Source organism: Mustelus asterias, chromosome 3 (assembly GCF_964213995.1).
Source record: "Mustelus asterias chromosome 3, sMusAst1.hap1.1, whole genome shotgun sequence".
Taxonomy (NCBI): domain Eukaryota; kingdom Metazoa; phylum Chordata; class Chondrichthyes; order Carcharhiniformes; family Triakidae; genus Mustelus; species Mustelus asterias.
The window spans coordinates 16175672-16193978 of record NC_135803.1 but is presented as its reverse complement, the minus strand read 5'-3'; the positions used below and the strand labels follow the sequence as shown (position 1 = coordinate 16193978).

Below are 18307 nucleotides of genomic sequence, written 5' to 3'. Positions count from 1 at the left end.
AGGTTGTTGGATTTGCGGATAGCGATGAGGACCATCAGAGGATACAGCAGGATATAGATCAGTTGGAGACTTGGACGGAGAGATGACAGATGGAGTTTAATCCAGACAAATATGAGGTAATGCATTTTGGAAGGTCTAATATAGATAGGAAATATACAGTAAATGGCAGAACCCTTAAGAGTATTGATAGACAAAGGGATCTGGGTGTACAGGTACACAAGTCACTGAAAGTGGCAACGCAGGTGGAGAAGGTAGTCAAGAAGTCATATGGCATGCTTGCCTTCACCAGCTGGGGCATTGAGTTTAAAAATTGGCAAGTCATGTTGCAGCTTTATAGAACCTTAGTTAGACCGCACTTGGAATATAGTGTTCAATTCTGCTCGCCACACTGCCAGAAGGATGTGGAGGCTTTGGAGAGGGTACAAAAAAGGTTTACCAGGATGTTGCCTGGTATGGAGGGCATTAGCTATGAGGAGAGGTTGAAGAAACTTGGTTTGTTCTCAATGGAGGACGGAGGTTGAGGAGCGATGAACGACGGAGGTTGAGGAGCGACCTGATAGAAGTCGACAAGGTTTGAGAGGCATGGACAGAGTGGATAGTCGGAAGCTTTTTCCCAGGGTGGAAGAGTCAATTACTAGGGGGCATAGGTTTAAGGTGCGAGGGGCAAGGTTTAAAGGAGATGTATGAGGCAGATTTTTTACACAGGGGATGGTGGGTGCCTGGAACTCGTTGCCGGGGGAGGTAGTGGAAGCGGATATGGTAATGACTTCTAAGGGGTGTCTTGACAAATACATGAATAGGATGGGAATAGAGGGATATGGTCCCCGGAAGGGTAGGGGGTTTTAGTTAAGTCGGGCAGCATGGTCGGTGCAGGCTTGGAGGGCCGAAGGGCCTGTCCCTGTGCTGTAATTTTCTTTGTTCTTTGTTGAGAGCAAAATGCCTGAGAGAAAATTTAAATTAACCACGGTGGCGCAGTGGTTGGCACTGCTGCCTCACAGCACCAGGAACCTGGGTTCGATTCCAGCCTTGGGTGACTGTCTGTGTGGAGCCTGCACATTCTCCATATGTCTGCGTGAGTTTCCTCAGGTACTCCGTTACTTCTCAGGCCAGAGATGTGCAGGTTAAATAGATTAGCCATGGTAAGTGTGTGGGGTTATGGGGATAGGGGTGAGGGCCTGGGTAAGATATTCTGTCAAAGAGTCAGTGCAGACTTGATGGGCCGAATGGCCTCCTTCTGCACAGTAGGGATTCAATGATACTTAAAGGATACATTATTTGATGTTCAGAAAGTTACCCGTGATGTTTGACAGCATCATACATTAAAATAATCATGGATTTGGTTTGAATTTGCATTTATAGAGCACTTCTTAAGCCCTCAGGGCTTCTCAAACCTTTTGCAGCCAAAAAGTACTTTTAAAGTGCAGTCACTTTTGTTTTATGCACAAAGGTTGGCAACCGATTTGCATAAGCAGATGAATGATCAACTAAATTAAAATAGAAGCTGCAGGAAAAAAAAACTCATCTCCTTAAAAGTTGATGGCAGCACTAAAAAAAAGAGTCTTCTGGACTCGAAGCGTTGGGTGGAATTCTCCTGAAAAATCTAAGTGTTAAATTCACGGGGAAACTGGAATACGTCACGTTGGTTTTCTCTGTGGGACTTCGGACAAGAATCTCCCAACGCTCTGTGCAATGCAGAGGCCACCAGTGTGAATATCATTAAATTTCAAGGGGTGGGGCCTATTCCCACTGGAGAAGCAGAAACCAGTGCGCCTCTGCGCATGCGCAGTGACGCCGCACTGTCAGTCTGCAGTTTGCTGGCCAGCTTGATTGCTGCCCAGCCTGGGACCCCCACAGTGCTTCTGCCCCCCCCCCCCCCCCCCAACACCCCGACCCCTCCACACAGCCCGATCACGGCCCGCCCAGTCCATTCCTGGGCCAGCCACGACCCTCCTCCCCCTTCTTTCCTGGACCACCCTGATCACCAAACAGATCACCGCCCCCCCCTGCCCAAACAGTTTCCCCCCCACCAGTACCGATCCACTCCCCCACAGGCAGACCCCCACCCCGCCCTCAAGCAGACCCTCCCCCACAGGCAGACCACCCCGCAGGCAAACACCCCCCCCCCAGCAAACCCCTCCCCCGCCTGCCTCCCTGATCGCTGGCCTCCCTCCTGTCCCCATGCAGAGACAGTAAGAGTTTTAACAACACCAGGTTAAAGTCCAACAGGTTTATTTGGTCGCAAATGCCATTAGCTTTTGGAGCGCTGCTCCTTTGTCAGATGAAGTGGAAATCTGCTCTCAAACAGGGCATACAGAGACACAGAATGCAAATCTCTACAGCCAACCAGGTCTTAAAGATACAGACAATGTGAGTGGAGGGAGCATTAAGCACAGGTTAAAGAGATGTGTATTGTCTCCAGACAGGACAGCCAGTGAGATTCTGCAAGTCCAGGAGGCAAGCTGTGGGGGTTACTGATAGTGTGACATAAATCCAAGATCCCGGTTTAGGCCGTCCTCATGTGTGCGGAACTTGGCTATCAGTTTCTGCTCAGCGACTCTGCACTGTCGTGTGTCGTGAAGGCCGCCTTGGAGAACGCTTACCTGAAGATCAGAGGCTGAATGCCCGTGATCGCTGAAGTGCTCCCCCACAGGAAGAGAACAGTCTTGCCTGGTGATTGTCGAGCAGTGTTCATTCATCCGTTGTCGTAGCGTCTGCATGGTTTCCCCAATGTACCATGCCTCGGGACATCCTTTCCTGCAGCGTATCAGGTAGACAACGTTGGCCGAGTTGCAAGTGTATGTACCGTGTACCTGGTAGACGGTGTTCTCACGTGAGATGATGGCATCCGTGTCGATGATCCGACACGTCTTGCAGAGGTTGCTGTGGCAGGGTTGTGTGGTGTCATGGTCACTGTTCTCCTGAAGGCTGGGTAGTTTGCTGCGGACAATGGTCTGTTTGAGGTTGTGCGGTTGTTTGAAGGCTAGAAGTGGGGGTGTGGGGATGGCCTTGGCGAGATGTTCGTCTTCATCAATGACATGTTGAAGGCTCCGGAGGAGATGCCGTAGCTTCTCCGCTCCGGGGAAGTACTGGACGATGAAGGGTACTCTGTCCACCGTGTCCCGTGTTTGTCTTCTGAGGAGGTCGGTGCGGTTTTTCGCTGTGGCGCGTCGGAACTGTCGATCGATGAGTCGAGCGCCATATCCTGTTCTTATGAGGGCATCTTTCAGCATCTGGAGGTGTCTGTTGCGATCCTCCTCATCCGAGCAGATCCTGTGTATATGGAGGACTTGTCCGTAGGGTTTGGCTTCTTTAACGTGTTTAGGGTGGAAGCTGGAGAAGTGGAGCATCATGAGGTTATCCATGCAGAGAGGCAGAGCAGGACCACCCAACCCCGCCGATTGCCCCCTAGGCCCTGCCCACAAGGCCCCACCCCCCAATAGGTCCCTCCCCCTTGGCACTGCCCCATGCCCTACAGATAGTGCCAAGGTGCCCACTGGGCATGGGCACTTTGCCCCTTGGGCAGTGCCAGAGGGCACAGGCTGGCACTGCCATGGTGTCCAGGCCCAGGGGGCACCACACCCCCACCGCCCGGCCCCCTGGGGGGCCCTGATTGCCCCCCTTAGCTCCAGCGGGGTTACCCTAATAGTTCCCCCAAAAGTGGGGAGCTACTGTAAACCCCGCTGGAGTGAAACTGTGCTGGCTGTGTGGGAGGGGCTAGCGGGCCCGGAGAATTGAGTCCCGGGCCGGCTGAATCACATTTAAGCAACATGAAAATTAGATTAAAATAACTGACCTGTCTTCCCGCCGGTTTCCAGCATGGATCTGCCTGCGCCGGAAATCCGGGGCTGGGCGATGCACGCGCGGTGAATCCCGCGCATGCCCAGACAAGGGATTCTACCACCCCGCTGCACCAGAAAACTAGCGCAGGGGGTGGGAGAATTGCCCCCGTTAACTCTGTCTCACCCTCCACAGACGCTGCCAGAGCTGATGAGTTTTTCCAGCATTTTCTACCTTTATTCCAGTATCTGCAGTATTTTGCTTTGATTTATCAATGATCATTTCAGCTGTTTTGGTGGTGATGTCTCCAGGGTGAATGTTGTCCAGCATGCTAGTTCCAGTTGTTCTCTAAAGAAATGCCAGGGTACTCTTATATATATCTTATACTCTTTATCTGCGCCCTCACAGGTAAATGAGCCCTCGATTTAACCACTCACCTGAAAACAGCACCTCCAACAACTGCCTCTGGACTGCACGACACTTCATTAACATTCCAAAATTCCTTGCCATTACAAAATCACAGAGTTATTACAACACAGAAGGAGGCGCGGTCTAGTTTTAAGCAGAACCAACAATGTATTCATGTTGAGCTTCCTGCTGAGGCTTACTGCCTGCATACACAAATCAGAGAGCACAAAGATGCTATCTTTCACTGTACATTGAGTGGCCATGAGGTATTTGCTTAGTGTGATCCAATTTCAGGGGCTCTTCATCATAGTCCTGAAAGAGTCATAGAATGAATCATAGAATCATAGAAACCCTATAGTGCAGAAAGCGGCCATTCAGCCCATTGAGTCTGCACCGACCACAGTCCCACCCAGGCCCTTTTTTCCCGCAACCCCTCAAATTAACCCTCCTAATCCCCCTGACAATAGGGCCAATTTAGCTTGGTCAATCAACCTAACCCACGCATCTTTGGACTGTGGGAGGAAACCAGAGCACCTGGAGGAAACCCACGCAGACATGGGCGGAATGTGCAAACTCCACACAGGCGGTCACCCAAGACCGGAATCGAACCCGGGCCCCTGGCGCTGTGAGGCAGCAGTGCTAACCACTGGCCAGCGTGCTACCAATTTTCATCATCCTAAAACAAATGCTTAATCACTCATGACTGACAAGATCGTGACTGTCACTTATTTAACTTCAAAGCACCCTGCTTGTAATGGAAAGCCTGTTGCTTTAAGTTACAATGAAGTTTGCGAATCAACCCTTAACGCCTTAATGATGTCCAACATGCAACTCCAGAGCATGTCAACCTCCTGGACAATTTGAAATGAAACGACTACTTTTTGCATTTCACGGTAACAGTTCCCAACGAAATGGTGAATTCATTCCAACAGGGGACAAACATGTCTTAAAGAAAATGGCTGCGTATGATTATTATACTCAAAAGAATATGAGATATTTTAAGCTGCACAAAAACTACAATCCTGTAGCGATTGTGAGACAGTCACGTATACCGTTTATGTTGCAATTTCGGCATATCAGACAGTTGAGTTCGCAAGAAAATTGCTAAAGCCACAAAATTGACAAAATACTGTTTGAGTGAGTATTTCAACCCAGTGGCAGATTTCACAACAGCCTGACCTCTGCAACAGCATTCAAAACTGAATTGCTGCTAGGAACGTGCCTGAATTGCTGCTAGGTCGTGCCTGACAAACCTGTTAGAGTTCTTTGAAGAGATAACAAATAGGTTAGACCAAGGAGAGCCAATGGATGTTATCTATCTTGACTTCCAAAAGGCCTTTGACAAGGTGCCTCACGGGAGACTGCTGAGTAAAATAAGGGCCCATGGTATTCGAGGCAAGGTACTAACATGGATTGACGATTGGCTGTCAGACAGAAGGCAGAGAGTTGGGATAAAAGGTTCTTTCTCAGAATGGCAACCGGTGACAAGTGGTGTCCCGCAGGGTTCAGTGTTGGGGCCACAGCTGTTCTCTTTATATATTAACGATCTAGATGACGGGACTGGGAGCATTCTGGCCAAGTTTGCCGATGATACAAAGATAGGTGGGGGGGCAGGTAGTATTGAGGAGGTGGGGAGGCTGCAGAAAGATTTAGACAGTTTAGGAGAGTGGTCCAAGAAGTGGCTGATGAAATTCAACGTGGGCAAGTGCGAGGTCGTACACTTTGGAAAAAAGAATAGAGGCATGGACTATTTTCTAAACGGTGACAAAATTCATAATGCTAAAGTGCAAAGGGACTTGGGAGTCCTAGTCCAGGATTCTCTAAAGGTAAACTTGCAGGTTGAGTCCGTAATTAAGAAAGCAAATGTAATGTTGTCATTTATCTCAAGAGGCTTGGAATACAAAAGCAGGGATGTACTTCTGAGGCTTTATAAAGCACTGGTTAGGCCCCATTTGGAGTACTGTGAGCAATTTTGGGCCCCACACCTCAGGAAGGACATACTGGCACTGGAGCGGGTCCAGCGGAGATTCACACGGATGATCCCAGGAATGGTAGGCCTGACATACGATGAACGTCTGAGGATCGTGGGATTATATTCATTGGAGTTTAGGAGGTTGAGGGGAGATCTGATAGAAACTTACAAGATAATGAACGGCTTAGATAGGATGGACGTAGGGAAGTTGTTTCCATTAACAGGGGAGACTAGGACGCGGGGGCACAGCCTTAGAATAAAAGGGAGTCACTTTAGAACAGAGATGAGGAGAAATTTCTTCAGCCAGAGAGTGGTGGGTCTGTGGAATTCATTGCCACAGAGGGCTGTGGAGGCCGAGACGTTGAGCGTCTTCAAGACAGAAATTGATAAATTCTTGATTTCTCGAGGAATTAAGGGCTATGGGGAGAGAGCGGGTAAATGGAGTTGAAATCAACCATGATTGAATGGTGGAGTGGACTCGATGGGCCGAATGGCCTTACTTCCGCTCCTATGTCTTATGGTCTTATGGTCTTATGGAACAGATGAATAATGGAAACACACAATGGGTCTATCTGAGATGGAAAAGGTAGGACAACATGTTGGGCACAGGCCTTTCACCAGAACAGCTATGAAGGGAATATGCATCTAAAAGTGATGCCTTAAAAGAAAGGACGAAGCTTGTGACCTCAGTTCTAATTACTAAGGCACGTAAATTGAAATTAACGTAGGGAAGCGTGTCGCCTGGAGAGAGCGAGCAATCAAAATAATTTTCAATGCTGCATTAGGCTGAGTGGTAATAGGAAAGAATTTCCTCCGGTTGCTATGTGTCGGCAACATTACAAACACAAGGGAAGGCCATAAACATATTTTATAACAGCTTTATGATTAACAATCAAGGAAAATTTCCCCCACTATGTTTACAATGTTGCTACTTGTGGTGAACCATAGATGGTTACCACAATGGGTACTGAACCATAGATGGTTATCACTATGGCTACTTGTACATATGTTACTCTTGTTACTGTTGGGGTTAGGGTTGGGGTGTTCCACCTGTTAGCATTGTTCTGTGGTACACTCCGTTTGGCTCCGCCTTCTTAAAGGAGTATAAAGGTCACTGCTACTTCCTAGTAGCCCTTAGTCTGGGATAGTATTGTTAAGCAGTATGCTCTATTCTTGTTGTGAATAAAAGCCTTTATTCCCGGGTACGTCCTAGCCTCCCGAGTGAATTAATCGCTACTCAAAATCCTTAAGGCTGTGGGCAAGATGTATGTTTAATAAGTATGTTCAACAGTCGCAGGTTCTAAATAGAACCATATGGTTCTACCATAGAATCCTTACAGTGCAGAAGGAAGCCCACCGACTCTCCGACAACAATCCCACGCAGGCCCTCTTCCCGTAACCCCCCCCATATTTGCCCCACTAATTCCCCCTAACCTGTACATCTTGGGACACCCTGGGGCAATTTAGCATGGCCAATCAAGTTAACCCGCATATCTTTGGACTGTGGAAACTGGAGCACCCGAACGAAACCCACACCGACACGGGGAGAACATGCAAACTCCATACAGACAGTGACCCAAGGCCGGAATTGAACCCAGGTCCCTGGCGCTGTGAGGCAGCAGTGCTAACCACTGTGCCACCGTGCTCCCCACAGAAGAGGTGGAGAATAAAATAAAAGTTTAGATTTAACTGTTACACCCTGAGGGTGATGAATTTATAGAATGCAGCGCCGGAGAAAGCAGAAGTTTTAAGGTTTATTTATTAGCGTTGTTTGCGAGATTCTCTGGACCCGCCTCTGCCAATGGGAATTCCCACTGACGTCACCCCACACCGGCCGGAAATCCGCGGGCGGGAGTGCGCTGCCGGCAGGACCGGAGAATCCCGCCGTGTGAACGGCCGGAGAATACCGGCCTCTGTCTCCATTTGAAATATTCCAATTGATTCTCCATCATTGGAAGACTTCCCACACTGCTTGTGTGAAGGAACATGCAGGACTTGTGATTAACCTGTCCAGATAGTGTTTCACGATTAAAGAGCAAATACAGACTCACACAATCCCAGTGGGGAATTGGTATCACAGCTTGGTATGGCTCCTGTTCTGTCCAAGACCGCAAGGAACTACAAAAGGTCGTGAATGTAGCCCAATCCATCACGCAAATCAGCCTCCCATCTGTCTACACTTCCCGTTGCCTCGGCAAAGCAGCCAGCATAATTAAGGACCCCACGCACCCCGGACATTCTCTCTTCCACCTTCCTCCTTCGGGAAAAAGATACAAAAATCTGAGGTCATGTACCAACCGACTCAAGAACAGCTTCTTCCCTGCACCAACCGACTCAAGAACAGCTTCTTCCCTGCTGCTGTCAGACTTTTGAATGGACTTACCTCGCATTAAGTTGATCTTTCTCTGCACCCTAGCTATGACTGTAACACTACATTCTGCACTCTCTCATTTCCTTCACTATGAACGGTATGCTTTGTCTGTATACCGCGCAAGAAACAACACTTTTCACAGTATGTTAATACATGTGACAATAATAAACAAAATCAAATCAAATCAAATCAAAAAATTTAAAGGGAACACCAGTTGCAATAACATTGCTTCATTGTCCTGCTCAATCACACTGCACCCCCGTCCCCCCAGCTGCCAACAACAAACCCCCATGGAGGGCTGCATGGTACTGTGATTATCTACATGGTTTTCTGATTCTCATTCCCCTTGAGCAAGGCTTCATGCCATGAATGAAGCCACGTGACAAATATCATAGAATCATAGAATCCCTACAGTGCAGAAGGAGGCCATTCGGCCCATCGAGTCTGCACCGATCACAATCTCACCCAGGCTCTATCCCTGTAACCCCCACATATTTACCCTGCTAACCCCCTGACACTATGGTCAATTTAGCATGGCCAATCAACCTAACCCGTACATTTTGGACACATCTTATATCCTTATAGTTAAAGCAGGAGAACATCCAATGAGCCTCACAGAACTTTTTCTTCTGTTTCACAATGAACTCCTCATCTATCGTCTATCTTGAAGATAGATGCACATCTGCTGGCTAAATTCTATAACCTTTTCTCACGGTTATTAAGTTTTAAATTTGTTTATTAGTGTCACAAGTAGGCTTACATTAACACTGCAATGAAGTTACAGTGAAAATCCCCTAGTCGCCACACTCCGGCGCCTCTTCGGGTACACCGAGGGAGAATTTAGCACGGCCAACGCACCTAACTATCACGTCTTTCGGACTGTGGGAGGAAACCGGAGCACTCGGAGGAAACCCACGCAGTCACGGGGTGCAGGGGGGGTGGTGTGGCGGGGGGAGGGTGCGATTCTCCCAAAACAATTCTAAGCTGAATTGGCAGGAAAATGGTGTAAATCACGATTGTTTTTCCAGTGGGAGTTCAGACTCGAATATCCCACACTCTGTGCATTGCAGAGGTCATTATCATGAATATCATTAAAAGCTCGGGAGGGGCGGGGCCTAATCACACTGAATTCTGACTGTTCCGGGCCTCTGCGCATGAGCAGTGGTCCCGAACTGTCAGTCTGCAGTTTGCTGGCCAGCCCGGACCCCCGCAGTGCTGCCCCTCCACCCCCCCCCCATGGCCCGATTGTGACCCCCCAAGCATTGCCAGGTCAACCCTGACCCCCACCTCCACCCCAACCTCCAGCACACCTCCCCCAGCAGTGACGATCCCCCCCACCCCCCCCCCCCCCACCCCAGCCGACCCCCCTCCCCCCCTGGCCGGGAGATAGACCCCCCCCAGCAGACCACCCGCCCCAGCCCACCCCAATCACTGGCTTCCCTCCAGTCCCGACCGATCTCCATGCAGAGTGGCAGCGGAAACCCCCCACCCCACCAATCATCCTAAGCCCCACCCACAATGAGCCCCGTCCCCTTGGCACTGCCCGATGCCAAGGTGCCCCCTTAGGCAGTGCCGGTGGCACAGGCTGACACTGCTAGGGTGCCCATGGCCCAGCGGGCACCAGCCTCTGGCCCGACCTCTGGGGGGCCCCAATTGCCCCCCATTCACTCAGTGGGGTCTCCCACTAGTTCCCCGAAAGTGGGGAGCAACTCTAAACCCCGCCAAAGTGAAATACTCCTGGCGGGGTGGGAGATGCTATCGGACCCGGAGAATTCAGTCCTGGGCCCGATAATGACATTTAAATTACATTACAAATAGATTTAAATCGCTTACCTGGTTTCCCGCCAGTTTCCAGCGTGGTCTCGACTGCGCCTGCACTCCAGCTGTGGGTGCGGGAGACACGCATGCATCGGGAACACATGCGCGAATCCCACAAAATGGCCGACACATGCATCTCCCAGCCCGACCCACCAGAAAATTAGCGCGTCATGGTGATAGAATCGGGCCCAGGGAGAACGTGCAGACTCCACACAGTCATCCAGGCCGGGAATCGAACCTGGGCCCCTGGCGCTGTGAGGCAGCAATACTGACCACTAAGCCACCGTGCCACTCTATGTTCTTAATTTATTTGATGCCACCCTCTTTGCTTCCATTTCCAATTATCCCTGATTAATTTGGTGTGATCTCTTTTCTCTATTTAATAAAAACCCCCAGTTCGGAATCTTTCATTCAGTTTCCAACTTACGTCATCGCTTCCGCTCCTCTTAATGTTCAAACCATTTGACCTTCAACACACTGTGCGAATTAAGAACACAACTGTTCATTTCATTTTCATAATTATCTCCTCTGTTAGAGCAAGTAAAATTATCCTTACAAAGTTAAATCATGCAAATTGGAAAAGTAATTATTCATTGCACTCACTTTTGATTCCATAACTAATCCTTATTGTGTTATTGTGATGCTGAGGGAAGTGTGATACCGCATTTAACACGGCGTGTTGTTTTCCATTAACTATTAATACGTTGACTTAAAGACTAGATATCTTGAAAGTTAGCGACAGGAATAAAAGTGACACCCTCTTGACTTTCTAAAGCATCATTTGTTAAATCTAAAGATCATTAACATAGAAACATTGAAACAAAGGAAATAGGAGTAGGATTAGCCCATTCGGCCCTTCGAACCTGCTCCACCATTCATTAGGATCATGACTGATCACCCAACTCAGTAACCTGTTCCCGCCTTCCCCTCATATCCTGGGATTCCTTTAGCCCCAAGAGCTATATCTAATTTCTTCTTGAAAACACGCAGTGTGGAATCTTCCCAAAAAATGATTTTAAAAAGTGGTATGATTCGTGCCAGACATGCCAGTGAGAATCAGATCACAATTTTTCCACACTTAATCATTTTTTTGGTTGAGTGGTGAGTTTCCCTCTGGTTCCAAGAGCAGGGGGGGGGGGGGGGGGTAGCTAAAAGGCTGGTAAGTAGGGCTTCACAGAGATCAGGCACCATTTTTAAAGGGCCTCAATTAGGTCACCCCTTCGCCTCCTCAGTTCCAAGAGGAACAACCCTAGTCTACCCAATCTCTCCTCATAGCTGCAATTTTCAAACCCCTGGCAACATTCTTGTTAATTTCCTCTGCACTCTCCAGATCAATTATGTCCTTCCTATAACATGGTGACCAGATCTGTGCACAAAATTCTACCTGTGGCCTAACCAGTATATGAAACAGTTCCATCATTACATCCCTGCTTCTGAATTCAACACCTTGCCCAACAAAGGAATGCATTTCTTGACCACTTTGTCCAGCGGTCCTGCCACTTTCAAGGATCTGTAAATGTGCACTCCAAGGTCTCTCTCTTCCTCAACTCCTCTCAATATCTTTCCGTTCATTGAGTATTTCCTAGCTTGGTTTTCCCTCCCCAAATGCATCACCTCACATTTTTCCATATTGAATTCCATTTACCATTTCTCTACCCACTCAACCAGAGCATTGATATCATTCTGGAGTTGACAGCGATCCTCTTCGCTGTCAACCACATGGACAGTTTTTGTGTCATCTGCAAATTGCCCAATTGTGCCGATACAATACGAGCAGCAAGGGCCCCGACACTGAGCCCTGTGGAACACCACTGGAAACAGTTTTCCATTCACAAAAACATCCATCAACCCAAAGGAAACCCTTTGTTTCCTGTCACTGAGCCAATTTTGGATCTAACCTGCCACCATCCACTGTATCCCCTGAGATCTCACTTTACCAGTCTGCCTTGTGGGACCTTGTCAATGCTTTACTGAAATCCATGTAGTACAAAGAACAAAGAAAATTACAGTGCAGGAACAGGCCCTTCGGCCCTCCAAGCCTGCACCGACCATGCTGCCCGACTGAACTAAAACCCTTTACGCTTCCGGGGACCATATCCCTCCATTCTCATCCTATTCATGTATTTGTCAAGATGCCCCTTAAAAGTCATTATTGTATTTGCTTCCACTACTTCCCCCAGCAGCGAGTTCCAGGCACCCAGCACCCTCTGTGTAAAAAACCTGCCTCGTACATCTCCTTTAAACCTTGCCCCTCACACCTTAAACCTATGCCCCCTAGTAATTAACTCTTCCACTCTGGGAAAAAGCTTCTAACTATCCACTCTGTCTATGCCTCTCATAATCTTGTAGACTCCTATCAGGTCGCCCCTCAACCTCCGTCGTTCCAGTGAGAACAAACAGTTCTCCAACCTCTCCTCATAGCTAATGCCCTCCATGCCAGGCAACATCCTGGTAAATCTTTTCTGTACCCTCACCAACCCACATCCTTCTGGTAGTGTGGCGACCAGAATTGAACACTATATTCCAAGTGCGGCCTAACTAAGGTTCTATAAAGCTGTAACATGACTTGCCAATTTTTAAACTCAATGCCCCGGCCAATGAAGGCAAGCATGCCATATGCCTTCTTGACTATCTTCTCCACCTGCGTTGCCACTTTCAGTGACCTGTGTAGCTGTACACCCAGATCCCTCTGCCTATCAATACTCTTAAGGGTTCTGCCATTTACTGTACATTTCCTATCTGTATTACACCTTCCAAAATGCATTACCTCACATTTGTCCAGATTAAACTCCATCTGCCATCTCTCCGCTGAAGTCTCCAACCGATCTATATCCTGCTGTATCCTCTGATGGTCCTCATCGCTATCCGCAAATCCAACAACCTTTGTGTCGTCTGCAAACTTACTAATCAAACCAGTTACATTTTTCTCCAAATCATTTATATATATTACAAATAGCAAAGGTCCCAGCACTGATCCCTGAGGAACGCCACTTGTCACAGCCCTCCATTCAGAAACGCACCCTTCCACTGCTACCCTCTGTCTTCTATGACCGAGCCAGTTTTGTATCCACCTTGCCAGCTCACCTCTGATCCCATGCGACTTCACCTTCTGCACCAGCCTGCCATGAGGGGCCTTGTCAAAGGCTTTACTGTTGTCTACATGGACAACATCCATTGCCCTACCCTCATCAATCATCTTCGTCACTTCCTCGAAAAACTCTATCAAGTTAGTGAGACACGACCTCCCCTTCACAAAACCATGTCACCTCTCGCTAATACGTCCACTTATTTCCAAGTGGGAATAAATCCTCTCCAATAATGTAGACAATATCCACTCCATTACTGTGGTGAACCATCGTTGGTTCCCACTGTGGGATTGTTCTAATGTTGTTGTTGGGTTGTTCTAATGTTGTTGTTGGGCTAGGGTGGGATTGATACACCTGTGGTTGTTACTGTTGTGGCACATCCCAGTCGGGCTCCGCCTCCTGGGAGAGGTATAAGACCCCCTGCTCGGGCGGGACCCCTTCAGTCTGGGATAGTGTGTTAAAGTTCTGATAGTTCCATTGTTAGTTAATAAAAGCCTTCTTTTACCGGAGCTTTGTGCCTCGTGTCCAATTGATGCGCATCAATTTTATTAACTAACATTAAACTCTCGACGGAAGAGAAAAAAAAAGAAAGGAGAGTATGGAGCAAATCCTAAAGCCAGAACGTCTGACGCTAGATCCACGTGCGGTGGGCGCTTCTAACACCTTCGACCACTGGCTGAAGTGTTTCGAAGATTACCTAGCAGCCTCCGCAGCGGTCACCACAGATGATGACAGACTCCGGGTCCTCCATGCGAGGGTAAGCGACACAGTCTACCTCGCGATCCGTGCGGCCACCACTTACCCGAGGGCCCTCGAGCTTTTAAAAAAGCGCTATACGAAACCTCCTAACGAGATCCACGCTCGTTACCTCCTCGCTACACGACGTCGGCAGTCGGGCGAAACCATGGAGGACTACGCCAATGAGCTCTTGCAGCTAGCCAGGGGCTGTGACTGCAAAGCTGTGTCGGCTGAGCAGTACATGTACGACCTCGCCCGAGATGCGTTTGTGGCCGGGGTCGGGTCTTCGTACATCCGTCTCAAGCTGCTAGAATAGGGAAATCTCAACCTGACCCAAGCTATGGAATTAGCTGAAATGCTTGAGGCGGCTTCGAAGAGCTTGGTCCTGTATCCGGAGGACCACGTGGAGACAACGTGGCAGGAGCAGTCGCAAATCCCTCCTCGCCCCACGGGCTCGAAGTGCAGTGTTATGGCGTGCTCCCATGTGGACCAGACGATGGTTGCAGCCCCATGCGGCCCGCGGTGCTACTTCTGCGGAGGAGCCAAACATCCACGACAAAAGTGTCCCGCTAAAGCGGTAGTCTGTACCTTATGCGGTAAAAAGGGGCATTATGCGAAGGTGTGCAGATCGAAGCCCAAGAACGGCAGTGCGGCCTGTGACCCTTCGGGACGGGGATCATCACCATCGTCGTCGAAGTACTCACGGGGTTCGTCCACGTGCGAGTCCAGGACGACGCCATTGCGGTCGACGGAGTCGGAGGAGGATGACCACCAGGAGTCGCTACGTTTGGCGCCCTCACCCATGTGCGATTCATGGGGGTGGCCATTTTGGTCGACGATGACCATGAGCGACCAGCAGGGGTCCTCAGCATCGACCTCAGCTGCCTGCAGTGACGTTCACGGACCAACGGTGGCGTCGATCACCCTGGACCAGGCTGAGCATCACAGGCTTGATTGTTCGATGATGGATATACAGGTAAATGGTCGTGCAATTTATTGTCTGTTTGACAGCGGGAGCACTGAGAGCTTTATTCACCCTGACACTGTGAAGAGGTGTGGACTCCAGATTCAACCTGCCAAACAGACAATCTCTATGGCATCAAGGTCCCGGTCTGTCGCTGTGCTAGGACGTTGTGTGGTAACTTTGAAAGTGCAAGGCACAATTTACGAGCGATTCAGGCTCCTTGTGTTGCCGCATCTTTGCGCACCAATTCTCCTCGGACTAAACTTTATGGTCCACATGAAGAGTGTGATCCTACAGTACGGTGGGCCACTCCCTTCGCTGACAGTGGGGGAACAGCTGCAGTCTCCAAATTGTCCAAAGCGCCCCGCCTGCAATCTTTCTACGTTAAAGATCACCACACCCTCTTTATTTCAGAATCTGGTACCAGGCTGCAAGCCCATCGCTACTAAAAGTAGGCGTTACAGCACTGAAGATCGGATCTTCATCAGATCTGAGGTTCAGCGACTCCTCAAAGAAGGGATCATACAGCCCAGTGTTAGTCCGTGGAGAGCACAGGTTGTGGTGGTCAAGAGCGGGAACAAACCCCGGATGGTCATTGATTACAGTCAGACCATTAATCGATATACGCAGCTGGATGCGTATCCCCTCCCGCGCATATCTGATATGGTCAATCAGATTGCGCAGTACCGGGTGTTCTCCACCACAGACCTTAAGTCCGCCTACCATCAACTCCCCATCCGCCCAGAGGACCGACACTACACGGCCTTTGAGGCGGATGGTCGTCTGTATCAGTTCCTTAGGGTTCCATTTGGTGTCACCAATGGGGTCTCGGTCTTCCAGCGTGCTATGGACCGAATGGTGGACCAGAACAGGTTGCGGGCTACCTTCCCGTACCTGGATAATGTCACCATCTGCGGCCGTGATCAGCAGGACCATGACACAAATCTCCAGAACTTTTTACGCACTGCATCTCGCCTGAATTTGACCTACAACAGTGTGTATTCCGTACGCGCCGTTTAGCCATCCTGGGATACGTGGTGGAAAACGGGGTCATTGGCCCTGATCCAGACCGTATGTGCCCCCTTGCTGAACTTCCCTTGCCCGCTAGCGCAAAAGCACTGAGAAGATGCCTAGGCTTCTCAGTGCTTTTGCGCTAGCGGGCAAGGGAAGATGCCTAGGCTTCTTCTCCTATTATGCGCAGTGGGTCCCCAACTACGCGGACAAAGCCCATCCGCTTATTAAGTCCACGACTTTTCCACTCACGCCAGAGGCCCAATTGGCCTTCAAGAAATTGAAAGACGACATCGTGAAAGCCACGATGCACGCGGTAGACGAATCCATCCCTTTTCAGGTGGAAAGCGATGCATCTGATTTCGCCCTGGCCGCCACACTAAACCAGGCGGGCAGGCCTGTCGCGTTTTTTTCCCGCACCCTCCAAGGCCCCGAAATTCGGCATTCAGCGGTGGAAAAGGAGGCCCAGGCCATTGTGGAGGCCGTCAGACACTGGCGCCATTACCTGGCAGGAAAGCGGTTCACCCTGATCACGGACCAGCGGTCCGTGGCGTTCATGTTCAACAACACGCAGAGGGGCAAGATCAAGAATGATAAGATCTTGCGGTGGAGAATTGAACTCTCCACCTATAACTACGATATCATGTATCGTCCAGGGAAACTCAATGAGCCCTCGGATGCCCTCTCGCACGGAACATGCGCTACTATGCAGGACGATCGCTTGAACGCCCTCCATAATGACCTGTGCCATCCTGGGGTCACTCGGCTCTACCACTTTGTCAAAGCCCGCAACCTGCCTTACTCGGTGGAGGACGTCAGGTCGGTGACAAGGAGCTGTCGGATTTGCGTGGAATGCAAACCGCACTTTTACCGACCTGACCGGGCACATTTGGTCAAGGCCATTCGCCCCTTCGAGAGGCTGAGTGTGGATTTTAAGGGCCCCCTTCCCTCAACAGATCGGAACGTGTACTTTCTGAACATAATAGATGAGTACTCCCGGTTCCCATTTGTTGTCCCCTGCGCGGACACGTCGGCTGCCACGGTGATCAAGGCATTCCGTGATCTTTTTACCCTGTTCGGGTACCCCAGCTATATCCATAGCGACAGGGGCTCGTCGTTCATGAGTAATGACTTGAGGCAATTCCCGCTCTCATACGGGATTGCCTCTAGTAGGACCATGAGTTACAACCCTAGGGGTAATGGACAGGTGGAACGAGAGAATGCTACAGTCTGGAAGGCTGTCCTATTGGCGCTGAATGTCCAAAGGCCTTCCAGTCTCCCGTTGGCAGGAGGTCCTCCCTGATGCGCTTCACTCCATTCGCTCCCTCCTGTGTACGGCAACCAATGCTACTCCCCATGAGAGGATGTTCTCATTCCCTCGGAAGTCGTCCTCGGGGATATCTTTACCAGCCTGGTTGACGTACCCAGGACCCGTCCTCCTGCGGCGACATGTAAGGGCCCGCAAGTCCGGCCCCTTGGTCGAACAGGTCCACCTCCTCCACGCCAACCCTCAGTATGCCTATGTGGCATATCCTGACGGGCGAGAGGACACAGTCTCGATCCGAGACCTGGCGCCCGCAGGGGACGTAGCAACTCCTGTCGCTCCCATACCCCCAGTAACGAATCCCTTATCCCTTATTTCTCCCCCGGACGTGGCGCGGACAGCATCAGGACCAATGCTTAACAGTTTTACTCCAATGCACAGCTTGCCTGAGCCCCGAAGATCATCGCCATCGCAGAATGTATCAGGATCCCCTGCACTACCATTTCATCAGGGTCAACCGGCCTGTGAGTCCATGGGATAACAGCTGGACGCTGTTTTGGGGAGAACGCCACCGCAAGCACCTACTCCGGTGTCACCGCCGGTATTGAGGAGGTCACAATGACGGTGCAGTCCTCCAGACCATCTGAACTTATAATCTGTTGACATTTTAGTCTGTTTTCGTACCCCGCCAGCCTTTGTTCTCAAAGGAGGGGTGAATGTGGTGAACCATCGTTGGTTCCCACTGTGGGATTGTTCTAATGTTGTTGTTGGGTTGTTCTAATGTTGTTGTTGGGCTAGGGTGGGATTGATACACCTGTGGTTGTTACTGTTGTGGCACATCCCAGTCGGGCTCTGCCTCCTGGGAGAGGTATAAGACCCCCTGCTCGGGCGGGACCCC

The 18307-nt window shown here is 49.9% G+C and overlaps 1 protein-coding gene across 4 annotated transcripts in view; it reads right to left on the bottom strand.

Annotated features, from left to right (window-relative positions):
- The window catches only part of LOC144487309 (glutathione hydrolase-like YwrD proenzyme), a 101764-nt gene that overhangs the window by 81912 nt on the left and 1545 nt on the right, over positions 1-18307 (bottom strand). For 3 of the 4 annotated variants that reach the window (XM_078205416.1, XM_078205390.1, XM_078205411.1), the window contains exon 1: positions 10362-10439. The exons of the other annotated variant lie outside the window; for it this stretch is intronic. The gene's annotated coding sequence lies outside the window, so the exon portion shown is untranslated. Of the gene's footprint in view, positions 1-10361; positions 10440-18307 lie in introns of those variants that run through there. 4 annotated transcript variants of the gene reach the window in all.